Raw genomic sequence first — 14349 nt, forward strand, 5'->3', positions numbered from 1 at the left:
TGCAGGGTGTGTTAAAATGTCTGCAGAGCCTGAGTAATTACTTCCATACTAAGGTGGTGATAAGGTCTTGTGACCTCATTCGAGACCTGCTCTGGCAATTCAATGCCCCCTGTCTGCAAGCACAATCACCAAGTGTTACAAATAAGTTTCCTCCCACCACAACTTCCACCACCAAACAGGCAATTAGCATATATGCTATTTAAAAAGAAGTGTACACCACATAGTATGGGGTTGTAGAATTGCATGAGCACCCCCTAAAATGGATGGTTCCTCCATTGTTTTCTTTAGTATCTACATTACTAAGTCAAAGGCAACTACAAAACCATTAGCCTATCCCCTACGCTCCTATAATAATGATACATTTGCATGCTGTTGGCGTTAATGCTGCTCTCTGTTAATGTACACAAGTGAAACATTCTTTAAAAAGTAAAAAAAAAAAACTCACCAGTGGCTCCAGTCAGCACCGCATGAGACACAGGCAGACACTACTTGATTGTGAAGGGATATACTGGCCCATGGTCCATAGTTGAAATACAAAACCAAACAAGAAATTGATTACAGGTAAACACTACATTCCCACTTTCCTTTCCACTCTGACAGGGCCTTGACTAACAATGTGCTGAGCTGCAGCAAATAGACGTGGCTGGACAGTGCAACTGGACAGGCATGGGAATGGTGTATTGCAGGCAGCCAGTTCTTACCTGGGATATTGGTTTCCTCAGGCCCATAGCCCTGCTACAAGCCAGATGCATCCATCTACAGGGTCCCCTGGGGCAGTCTTGACAGGCGACAGTGGGGGGGTTCTCTGCTGCACTACCTGTTTTTGAGGGTTGGCAAACGACAGTGAATTTCGTTACAGTCTGTAACACTGAAAACCAAAGCAAACACAGGCAAGGGTTACAATTAAAAAAAAAACACATACACCAGTGCGCTCCAGTCAGCACCACATGAGACGCAAGCAGCCGCTACTTGATTGTGAAGGGAAATCCTGGCCCATGCTCCATAGCTGAATTACAAAACTAAACAAGAAATTGATTAAAGGTAAGCTTTACTTTCCTGCCCACTCTGACGGGGCCTTGACTAACAATGTGCTGAGCTGCAGCAAATAGATGTGGCTGGACAATGGAACTGGACAGGCATGGGAATGGTGTTTTGCAGGCAGCCAGTTCTTACCTGGGATCTTGGTTTCCGCAGGCCCATAGGCCTGCTGCAAGCCAGATGCATCCATCCACAGGGTCCCCTGGGGCGGTCTTTACATGTGACGGGGGGGTTCTTTGCTGCACTACCTGTGTTTGAGGGTTGTCAAACGACAGTAGATTTCTTTACAGCCTGTAGAACTGAAAACCAAAGCAAACACAGGCAAAGAGGTAAAATAAGAAATAAAAAAATCACCAGTGCGCTCCAGTCATCACCGCAAGAGACGCAGGCAGTCACTACTTGGTTGTGAAGGGAAATCATGGCCCATGACAGGCTATAAAAATTAATCTTTTAGCACAAAAAAACAAGCAACTTTTAACTGAAGTCAACTGTAACTTGATTTGAAGTCTTGTAAAACTTTTACGGAACTTGGGTCTGTGATGGTCTTAAAAAAATGCAATTACTATCATGTTACATCTAATAAAAAAAAATGTAACACTTTACTAATTCTTTAAAACTCACAAGCAAAGAATCCACAAATGAAATTTTGATGGGTTTTGTTCCCCATATCAATTAATTCAGGTTCTAAAGAAGAAAGGTTCAGATCCAAAGAAATCTCTGGATCTACATCTATTTCAAGCCTATTTGCAATACAGATATTATGCAAAATACTGCATACAACAACTATATTGCAAACTTTTGCTGGAGAATAAAGAAGCACACTGCCTGAACGGTCTAGGCACTGAAAATGGCTCTTTAGAAGACTAAATGTACGTTTTATAGCTAGGTCTTCATGTGTGCTTTTTAGTACCTTCATTCTACTGAACCTGAAGGTTTGGCTAAAAGGGCTCAAAAGCCATGTCTGATTCCCATATCCAGCATCACCTACAGCACAAATGAATATATTTCACAATAGCACACAAAAAAATAATTTAAAAAAAAAAAAAAACTTACCAAGCAACCAACCATTTGGCAAATCCCCCTCCTCAAACTTTTGGCTGATTGCAGACTGCTGCAAAATAAAGGAATTGTGAGTTGTGCCAGGGTATCTTGCATTCACATTCATAATTTTGTGCTTTGAAAATTGGTTGAATGGAAGAGTTTTCGATTACGAAAATTCTCTTCCATTTGACGCGGTGCTGTAAGCGCAATGTGGGTACAATCAATTGCACCAAGCACATTTGGCATTTGTGCTACAGCATAGAAGTCTGCTTCTACTGAGCGCACTCATCCGCACTCTGTGGGAATTTTATAAATTCCCTACAATGCTTCATTATTGCCTTAAGGACTTAAGCCAGCAACAATAGCCAACGTTGGCTGAAAAGTCCTTGAGGCCAAGAAATGAAGAACAGCCAGCAATTTGCACAGCCCTGGAACTGCTCTGTTGGTCGGCACTAGGGGTTCCAAATCATCCATTATTAACTGGTATAATGTATATATTGCCTTGGAGGACAGGCAGTAAAACTTAACCACCTGATCCTCTGAAATTCCGCAAGCAAACGTCTTTCACGGTAAAGACATGGCCTGGGGATCCGTGGTCTTGAACACTGATCTCTGTTTGGATATACACTTTCATTAGAGTGCTCCTCCACCCATTTGTTTCTGGATTCATTTGCACTGGCTGCAAGCATAAATATGCAAAAAGTATCAGAAGCCGACTCCATTTTAGAAGAAAACAAAGAAAACTCTGTGGAACAACACAATCAACTATATACAAAACCACTTATGCTGAAATGCCTCCTCCTCTTCTAATCCACAATTTGGGATTTGTGTTATAGATGACTACTGTCTTCATAACCTCTCTTCTGCTCCTGCATGCAGTCCTCTTCTAGCAGATGCTGCAGACATCTGCACTCAGCACTTTCAAATAGGGAGAATAAACCACTTTTTCAAAGTAAAAATGAGGTAACCCAAAATTATAATTTCCTATTTGTTCAATGGTGTCCATATTTACATGTTAAAAATACATTTTAATAATAAAAAATAAAAATTCTCACCCCTATAGGGATGAGAGAAATAAAAAGAATTTTACCCTCCAATTGTCAGGAATTGCAATTGTCAGACTACCCACAAAATAATTGAATTGGTCTGCTCCATTTTCTCTTTAGAGAATAAAATAGGTCAACTACAATATCTAATTATCCAACTAAACACAAACATCCCCGACTTAATACCAACATCGCTGGGAATTGAATTGCAGGAATTCATATCTCCGACTAAAAAAATTTAACATCGCAAAAATGGCAACATCGCATTGAATTGAATTGCCCCCATCGAATGCTGACCTGCATGTACAGTATTTTTCCTCAACAAATGGCAGGTACTTTATCCAAACCAATTGTATGATTTTTTTATTTGTGGGGATACACATATGGTTATCTCTTAATCAAGTAGATATACAGTCTATTTAATTTGTGACCATTATTCTAGGGAAAATGAGGGAAATGTAAAACCTTGGGCCAAATGTAATAGGTTGCGAATTTATAAAAAATGTGAGTTTAGCGCTAAACTCACATTTTTTACTCACTCACAAATGTAATAGGGTGCATTTTTTCAGTAAAACTTGCATTTTTCAGGCTTTACTATTACTTGCAAAAAAGAATCTAGCATCCAGATGTTTTTCCATTCTCTAGATAGAACTAGGCAATGATAGGCAATGTAATAGCATGCGACTGCTTCACTTGCACATGGTACTGCATGAGAGAATTGCAATAGACCAGCTTCAGGATAGCGAGTAACACAGAAACATGCACATATCAATGAGATACTGTAAATGCATGTTTCTGTGTGTACATAAAAAAAAATGACAAGCACTCCCAATAGGCTTAACCAGCTCTGGGCTCTGTAGAGCCTGTGCTGGTTTTTAATTTACAAGAGCCAAAATGTATAGGGGGCCTGTGTATTTTTGTATTTTAAGAACCAGCACCAGGCTTTTCTAATCCGGTCCTGGTTGTGGAAATACAGGGGACAAAATGAGTAGGGGTCCCCTGTATTTTCAATAACCAGCACTGGACTGTTTCTAGCAGAGGGGTAATGCCACATCCAGGGACACAATTTTATTAGGTCCCCTTGCCAAAGCATTACCCCTGACCATTAGTCAGCCCAGGCTGGGGATCCCTATCCTGGGGTTCCTCTTTCTAGGGCACCCCTGGCCTGGAGCTTTCCCCCCTGGCCGGTGGTAAAGATGTGGTGTAAAAAATAAAAGTGAAAATATTGTCTTTTTGCAATAAAACTACAGGTCCCAGAAAGCCTCCCCCACAAGCTGGTACTTGGAGAACCACAAAGTAGCTGTTTCCACCATAGACTTCAATGGAGATTTCCCACCATTAAAGTCTATGGGGGAGACAGGCTGACCGTGCACAGCCAATCAGTGGGCAGCTCCTATGGAGGCACCTGAGATTGTCAGGCAGCTCCTGCAATGACTGCGCCAGAATCCTGACACCAGTTAGAATCCCAACCACCAGTATCCCGACAGTAAGTATTGGGGTTAGGGGTCAGAGTTAGGCAATAGGGGGAAAGTTAGGGTTAGACTGCAGGTAGGGAGTGTTTGGGTTTGGCTGTCAGGGAAGGTTTAGGTTGCAGGGAGTGAAGACTAGGTTTACAGCTACGGGTGGGGCTAGGTTACATACTGGCCGGTGTCAGTATATTAACCCTGTCAGGATGCCGCCATCTGGATTCTGACTGCCAGGATCCTGAGAGCTGGCATCATATACCCAATTTATATGACAGGTAGCTTATGTATCTACTGTAGATCTCGTGATATCAGATTTTTTTTTTAAATAGTAAGAAATAAAAACCACCGAATTAGGGAACTGTGCAGCTTTTTAAAAAAAAAATATTTGTGAGCATGTAAAAATAATCAGTGAAATTAAAATACAGAAGTGAGACAGCAAATTAGAGAGAAAAAATGGAGGGAGATACAGTACAAGAGAATGACACAAACATTGGTAACTAAAAACAAAGTATAGAGAAGAAAATGGCGGGAGATACAGTACAAGAGAATGACAAACATTTGTTACTAAAAACAAAGTAGAGAAAAGAAAATGGAGGGAGATACAAGAGAATGACAAACATTTAGAACTAAAAAGAACTGTACTTCTATGTATGTACTCAAAATTGTGCTAACATTAGATTTTGTTTAGAGAATTTACTAACCGGCATTGTATTTCAGGAAAAAAAAGATGATGTTCCCATCACATATGAAAATGCATATAAATGCTGGAAATACCTGATACTACTCTTTCTCGGTGCCCCTGCTTGTAGTTTCACAACAACATTTTATTGCCTATGCTTGTACTCACTCATGTAAACAAACATGTGTGTATATATATATATATATATATATATATATATATATATTTATATATATAAAGAAATCCACAGAGGTCCGGCTCTCCCTGTATAAAATATGCTTCACCGGGTGCCTGCACAAAGATAATAAACAAATCCCCACACAGTATTAGATCTCCTGGGTACTAATGAAACAATCACAATGGCACCACGATTGGCAACATTTAAGTGCCCGTTTATCTGTGGCACTTTCGTCAGTCTTGCATACTGTTTGTTTGACCTGACGAAAGTGCCACAGATAAACGGGCACTGAAACGTTGCCAATCGTGATGCCATTGTGATTGTTTAATTATTACCCAGGAGTGCTGCTAGTATGTTAATGCAAAAAAATCTGTATTCAATAGCAGCAGAGAGCGGCAGCATGAATGATAACAGTCACTGATAGAGTCCAACAAAGGTGAAAAATAACTTGATAATATACTTAATAGAAATCAGGATGGTCACCAAACTGTCAGTATGCATCTCACCGGACCCTAGAGCAGCAAGACTAATCTCGACAGCTGTTTTGGCGCTGCATGCGCCTTTATCAAGAGCAGAAAAGACTAAAGCACAATGAGCCATATATAGAGCCACACACATTAGTGAACTCACCCACAGGTGCGCACGTCCACCCCCCTGTACACAACGGTTCCAGGAAGTGGCTAGGTGCACACGTGGGCAACAACGTGTAGCCGAACCACGTGACAAACTCGATCACATGATCGGGGATGACGTGACGGTAACCTGGACAACACAGAAGCAGTAACCACGGAGCCGCATAATCATAAAAAAGCCCCAAAAATAGGCAAGGCAATATAGCCAATGATGCTAGGGGAAATATAATGACCCCAAACAGGTCATATCAATCCGCTAAATTCAGTGGCTACAATGGCTCAAGTGCATTACAATCATATCAGAATGCCAGTAATAAACACAATATGACATATAAACGATACATGACAATAAACAACACATATCAATATAACAATACCCAAAAAAACCAAAAAAATTAAAAATAACAAAAAACATATACAAAAAGACATATGGTGGAGAGCACAGGATATATAAATAGACAGGAGCTAAATTAAAAAAATCAAAGAAAACAGCTCAAATATTGACCCTCATTAAGCCCATTGGGTACAACAGTGTTCAATCGGTCAATCCAAAAGCTTTCCCTCTGTAATAGGAACTTATTCCTGTCACCACCTCGTCTTAGGGGAAGAATGCAATCAATCGGCATACATTTGAAATCCTTAATGAGGGGTTTAGCTGTGGCAAAATATCTTGCAACCGGTGGCGTATTAGTATCGACCATATGCAAAGCTTTCTAAATTGAGGAACGATGGAGGGCAATTCTCTCCTTGAACGTATGGATAGTCTTACCCACATAGAGCAAGTTGCAGAGGCATCTAATTAGATAGACCACAAACCGACTGTTACAGTCTAAATGATGACGAATTTCATAACTGATGTTACTTTTAGGATCCAAAAAGTGAGTGCCTAGAATTAGAAACTGACAGTTGACACGCCCATGGCATTTGTATGCTCCATTTTTGGAGCGTAACCAATTTTTATTGGAAATGGGTCCTATGTCAGATTTAGACAATATCTGTTTGATGTTAGCACTTCTTTTATAGCAGAAGAGCGGTTTGTCCTGACAGAGTGACCCTATATTGTCATCACATTTTAAAATGTGCCAATGTCGTAGCACCACTTCACGGATATGCTTAGAGGCAATCGAATACGTAGAGGAAAAAATCATCCTGGTGTTTCCCACTTTCGGAGCTTTGTTAACCAATGCATCCTCTCGCTTAATCTGCATACATTTATTGATAGCCTCTTCAATCTCGTTATTGTGGTAGCCCCTGTCCACAAATCTCTGGCCCATCTCCTCCTGTTTTTTTAATTGAGCTCCTGTCTATTTATATATCCTGTGCTCTCCACCATATGTCTTTTTGTATATGTTTTTTGTTATTTTTTATTTTTTTGGTTTTTTGGGTATTGTTATATTGATATGTGTTGTTTATTGTCATGTATCGTTTATGTGTCATATTGTGTTTATTACTGGCATTCTGATATGATTGTAATGCACTTGAGCCTTTGTAGCTACTGAATTTAGCGGATTGATATGACCTGTTTGGTGTCATTATATTTCCCCTAGCACGCATCATTGGCTATATTGCCTTGCCTATTTTTTTTGGCTTTATTATTATTATGCGGCTTCGTGGTTACTGCTTCTGTGTTGTCTAGGTTACCGTCATGTCATCCCCGATCATGTGATCGAGTTTGTTACGTGGTTCGGCTACATGTTGTTGCCCACATGTGCGCCTAGCCACTTCCTGGAACCGTTGTGTACAGGGGGGTGGACGCACGCACCTGTGGGTGAGTTCACTAATGTGTGTGGCTCTATATATGGCTCATTGTGCTTTAGTCTTTTCTGCTCTTGATAAAGGCGCATGCAACGCCGAAACAGCTGTCGAGATTAGGCTTGTTGCTCTTGGGTCCGGTGAGATGCATACTGACAGTTTGGTGACCACCCTGATTTCTATTAAGTATATTATCAAGTAATACTACACCTTTGTTGGACTCTATCAGTGACTGTTATCATTCATGCTGCCGCTCTCTGCTGCTATTGAATACAGATTTTTTTGCATTAATTTACTGGATGTGCTGGTTCTTTGTATCTGCTATATATATATATATATATATATATACATACATCACTCTTCACCTGCCTCATATTATGTGATGTTTTCACGTCAAGGGTATTGGTGTAACCCACTGAAGAGATGTAGTTGGAAATTGGTGAAAAGTTATTCTACATCACTCAGTTCCCTCATTGTGCTGGAGCAATTGATGGAAAAGATGACACATATAACTCTATGTTTTGCAATTATAATAATATATTTCACTAATATTGATCACTATAGTTTGGAACAATTACCAATTTGCTTAAATTAATTTGGAGGCTATGGCTTAAATCTTTTGCATTATTATCCAATGTGGTGGAATTTACGAATTAGCACAGCAAGATGAGAAGCCTTTATATTTCCAGAACATCCATTTGTGGTGTATAGTAAAGTAAGAGACCTCAAACAGGTATTAATCATCTAATTTAAAAATTTACCATAATTTAAGTTAGTTACCTGTGATCAAACCAGATTTTTTTGTATTGTATTTGATGTGGTTAATGCTCTAAGTGCAAATTTTTTTAGTGTGTCAACTCAAAAAAATCAATAATTTTCAAACAAACACAACTGTGGCAGACTAGGACATCAAAGATTGCAACAACTGCAACACGACAGACGTGATCTATCTGATAGGTGTCTCTGTGGGATTCTATACTGTTTGTTGAAAGGAAATAAAGGTAGCTTAGGAGGTATGGTATAAGGATTAGACACACACAACCTCCTAGAATATGTTTTATTCACACCATAATTGCTATCCCATATGACGAAATATATATACAGTCAGGTCCATAAATATTGGGACATTGACAGAATTTTCAGATTTAGGCCTCTATTCACCACCACAATGGTTTTTAAATTAAACAAACAAGATGAGCTTTAACTGCAGACTTTCAGATTTATTTTGAGGGTAATTACATCCAAATCGGGTGAACGGTGTAGGAATTACAACAGTTTCAATATGTGCCTCCCACTTTTTAAGGGGCCAAAAGTAATGGGACTATCAACTCAAAAGCTATTTCATGGACAGGTGTGGGCTATTCCCTCGTTATTTCATTATCAATTAAGCAGGTAAAAGGTCTGGAGTTGATTCTAGGTGTGACGTTTGCATTTGGAATCAGTTGCTGTCAACTCTCAATATGAGATCCAAAGAGCTGTCACTATCAGTGAAGCAAGCCATCATTAGGCTGAAAAATCAAAATAAACCCATCAGAGAGATAGCAAAAACATTAGGTGTGGCCAAATCAACTGTTTGGAACATTCTTATAAAAGAAAGAATGCACCGGAGAGCTCAGCAACACCAAAAGACCCGGAAGACCACGGAAAACAACTGTGGTGGGTGACAGAAGAATTATTTCCCTGGTGAAGAAAAACCCCTTCACAACAGTTGGCCAATTCAAGAACACTCTCCAGGAGGTAGATGTATATGTGTCAAAGTCAACAATAAAGAGAAGACTTCACAAGAGTGAACATAGAGGGTTCACCACAAGATTCAAACCATTGTTGAGCCACAAAAACAGGAAGACCAGATTAGAGTTTGCCAAACAACATCTAAAAAAGCCATTACAGTTCTGGAACAACATCCTATTTACAGATGAGACAAAGATCAACTTGTACCAGAGTGATGGGAAGAGAAGAGAAGGAAAGGAACTGCTCATGATCCAAAACATACCACCTCATCAGTGGAGCATGGTGGTGGTAGTGTCATGGCGTGGGCATGTATGGCTGCCAATGAAACTGGTTCCCTTGTATTTATTGATGATGTGACTGCTGACAAAAGCAGCAGAATGAATTCTGAAGTGTTTCGGGCAATAGTATATGCTCATATTCAGTCAAATGCTTCAGAACTCATTGGACAGCGCTTCACAGTGCAGATGGATAATGACCCGAAGCATACTGCAAAAGCAACCAAAGAGTTTTTTAAGGCTAAAAAGTGGAATGTTATGCAATGGCCAAGTCAATTCCCTGACCTGAATCCGATTGAGCATTCATTTCACTTGATGAAGACAAGACTGAAGGGAAAATGCCCCAAGAACAAGCAGGAACTGAAGACATTTGCAGTAGAGGCCTGGCAGAGCATCACCAGGGATGAAACCCAGCATCTGGTGATGTCTATGCGTTCCAGACTTCAGGATGTAATTGCCTGCAAAGGATTTGCAACAAATTATTAAAAAGTGAAAGTTAGATTTAGGACTGTTTAGTTTGTCCCATTACTTTTGGCCCCTTAAAAAGTGGGAGGCACATATAGAAACCATTGAAATTCCTACACCGTTCACCTGATTTGGATGTAATTACCCTCAAAATAAATCTGAAAGTCTGCAGTTAAATCACATCTTGTTTGTTTCATTTCAAAGCCATTGTGGTGGTGAATAGAGGACAAAATATGAAAATTCTGTCAATGTCCCAATATTTATGGACCTGACTGTATATATATACTTTCAGATTTAATTTGAGGGTAATTACATCCAAATCAGGTGAACGGTGTAGGAATTACAACAGTTTCTATATGTGCCTCCCACTTTTTAAGGGGCCAAAAGTTATGGGACAAACTAAACAATCCTAAATCTAACTTTCACTTTTTAATACTTTGTATATATTACTCTATATACATACTGAATACATATTGTCTCCCCCCGTCATTGTGCAGCATTGGACTGTTAGGGTGCTTTGATGACAGAGTTTGGGAACCACTTGGTTAAATATTTTTAACTTGCGTAAAAAGTCAGGTGCAGTATTTAAATGCAAGTGAGCTAGTGTCCATGTAGAATCTTATAGCCTCAGTCTCATTATGTACTTTCTGTTTTTAAACCTGAAAATATATTTTAATTCAGACTATTTAACATTCATCAATTTTAAATTGCCACAATATATGTATACGATGTACAGTATGTTTGGTGTATCAAGTGATGGAAAGAGTCAGAAAGGCATACATACTGTAGGGAAGTGGGACTCACATGTATTAAGAACTTCATTTTAACCAGAAAACACATTCACTTCAACTTTGGGTTCTACTACAGCCTAAGGGCCTGATTCAGCATGGGTGGCTAATGTGATCGCAGCTGCGAATATGCACGGAGGTCCGCTGCAAAAATATGCTACTGAATGCAATTGCAAAGCCATCGCACAACCAGTATAGAGATGCCCACTACCGCTATCTCACATCTGTAAGACCTCGCAGTCTTGTGTATACATCGGTAACATCGGCCCCTCATGCAGAATTACATGTCTGACCTGCCACAGAATCTGCAAGTCTTGTTGAATGCAGTACTCAAGCTGCATATGCGTCTCAGTGGCTCATTTATGCATGCCAAGGAAATGGCATTCAAACAAACAGGCTCACCTGTGTTTCTCGGACCACTCCCCTGTCACCACCCCCAAATGCTCACAACCTGTAACTCACTCTGCGATGGCTTTTATTCTGCTTAAGTGATCACAAAGAAATTGCAATGCTAACTCACGCACTCACACTGCGCTGCATATGCATGAGCAGTATGCACCATCAACAAATCTGCGTACACTGTTGCAATAGCAATCCACGCTGAATCAGGCCCTAAGTGCTCTACAAAAATAATGCAATGTTTTATACTATCCTTTTAGTGTCAATTGTCAGATATTTTTTGTACGCTCTTCATAACTGGAATTTAATCAATACAATGGGGGCTATTCATCATCGGAGGCCAAATGGATTAAGTAATGAACTCGCTGTGAGTGATACTAAAGTATCCAACTCGCTGCGGGGAATAGTTTACACCTGAGCAATTCATCATTGCTCCTTTGCGGAGATAGCTGCTCTGAAAAGCAGCAGTCGTCTTGGTTTGTATCGCAGCTACAGAAGTATCTACATTACTTACCTCCTCCCCATCAGTGTGGCTAAGCATGCGTGACCTGAGGCCATGCATGCGCATAGCCACTGGGGAGTCCATGAGATGGTGGTGGAGGAATCCGCTCGGATCCCTCTCCGCATCCCAAGAACTCCTTCCAATAGGAAGGAGCGGGGCTATGAGAGCAACCGCTGTCTGAAGATGGTGCTTGTTCTCATGAGCAAACTCTGAAAACTTTCAGTTTTTGGAGTTTGCTGAATCCTATTGGACCCCTGATTATGAATGGCCCAGTAACTAAAATATGCAGAAACTAGTATTTCCACATGGTTATCAGGTCATTTATCGATAATGAATAGGTCCCTTTATGTGGTCATTTTCATTTAAATGTATCTCATTTTAATTTAAAGATAAACACTGTATATAAAATAATGCATGTGCTTAAATGTTAGCCACAATAGAGACACCAATATATAACATTTTATTGCAAATTATATATTTTTTTAAATAAACATACATTATCCTTAGGAAATGAAATCTACAAAATTATTTTGTCTACCTCATGCTATGGTCTTTACTTTACATTTCTAAAACAATTTATTTTAAGTTGGTGATCAGTTGCCACTTTATCTGCTAATTGATTGCCTTGTTGCTGTTCATATACAGTATATAACTCATCCAGGCTTATTTGTTGAAATACTCTGCTTGAAGATTGTGAGGACACATGGGATGGAGGACTGAGCTGATCCAACATTGTAATAATTTTAGAGTTGCAGCCCAATGTATTTGTTGTAGAAGGATTTGGCACATTGGGAATTGACTGCATTAACAGAAAGCAATAAAAGGAAACTTTAATCAGGTACAGAGATTTTGCTTTGATGTTCTTTCTCTGATGTTGTTGTCATCTCTGCTTGACATGTTCTATCAATATGTTGAAGTCCAAATGCTAAAGTTTTCTTTTAACATTAATAAAACCAACATATTGATGTTGTAAATATTAGATATTAGGTGTTTCAAGTGCAGTAGAAGTATTTTGTAGCAAAGAAGAAAGAAGACTTTTATAGTTTACCACATAAGTTCTTCTTTTTTAGCCTAGACATTTTCCACATTTTGTTGGCACCTATATACAGTAGTTAGGAGAGGGCAACTAATGTTATAATTTTGTAAAGTTCATAAAGGAGTTTTAGCAATTTGGTTCAGAACACCCATGATTCATGCACTATTAGTTTTGATTTATGATATGCTTCATCATGAAATAATAGTAATAGATTGGTGAGGATTTGGAACATCCAAATGGCTTCATCAGTGACAGACAGGTTTTATATCAGTAAGGTTCAGTAATATTATTGGAAGTCATTGTATAACCCTTGGCCCTGAATAATTTTGTCAGACCTTGCATTTCTGTGACTACAAAGTCAAGCTTTTGTCCATGGAGAAATATACCTTCTCTACTGACTAAATCCTACTGCCATTAATAATAGCTTAGCCTTTTGGCTAATGCAATGCTTCAACATACAGTACAAGCAGGAGAAGACAATTGTGGCATGTTTAGCTAGAACCATATACCTACACAGGAAAATACCCCTGCATTAAAAGCTTCTGATGATACATGTCAAGATACATCCAGCTGTAATTCCCTAACATATGAGCCATGATTCTATCATGAGTCAGAAACATTTATACTAATTCCTCACAAAAGCATAGAGAAAGCATGGACAACGTATAGATATAGCATATAGCTGTGGCTTTACATTCTTATTAGTACATGCTAAATTACCCTAATTGTAAATTTTAAAATAACTTTATAGAGACTGCAGCCATTAAACTATTATTAATAAATATGAAAGTGAAATGGTACATATAAAATGTAATTAAATACTATATCCAAACAATAAATACAAATAAATGTCAAATTCAATTAAATACAAACATCTTTTATTTTTCCCTTTACAAAATAACCTTATGTTCTGATATAGTACAAATTGAAATTTCAGTTAAGTAATGCATATAGATTGTTGTGACTTTCATATAATATAGCAGCCCAAAAATACTTAATTAATTTATTAGCTGGATAATTAAATTCCTAATAAAACAATCAGTAGCAGATAGATAGTGATGATGACATAATCTTCATTGAGTTTTGCAGCACCCCCCCCCACATCGCAACAGACAATAATTATACATCATCAGACAGGAACACAATATGCATGTGTTCAGGGCCATAACTTGAAGTTGCCTAGGTTGGAACCCACCAGGTTTGCTGGTCATTGGGGGTGAGGGGATCCATTCTTGCCATAAGCCAAACTACAGCTCTCCTGGCCTGACAATCAACAAAATGATGTTGGTAGAGCTGCAATCTGTTAGCCCTCCTTTGCTGA

The sequence above is a fragment of the Taudactylus pleione genome, unplaced genomic scaffold, assembly GCF_031769625.1.
Source record: "Taudactylus pleione unplaced genomic scaffold, aTauple2 ptg000042l, whole genome shotgun sequence".
Classification (NCBI taxonomy): Eukaryota; Metazoa; Chordata; class Amphibia; order Anura; family Myobatrachidae; genus Taudactylus; species Taudactylus pleione.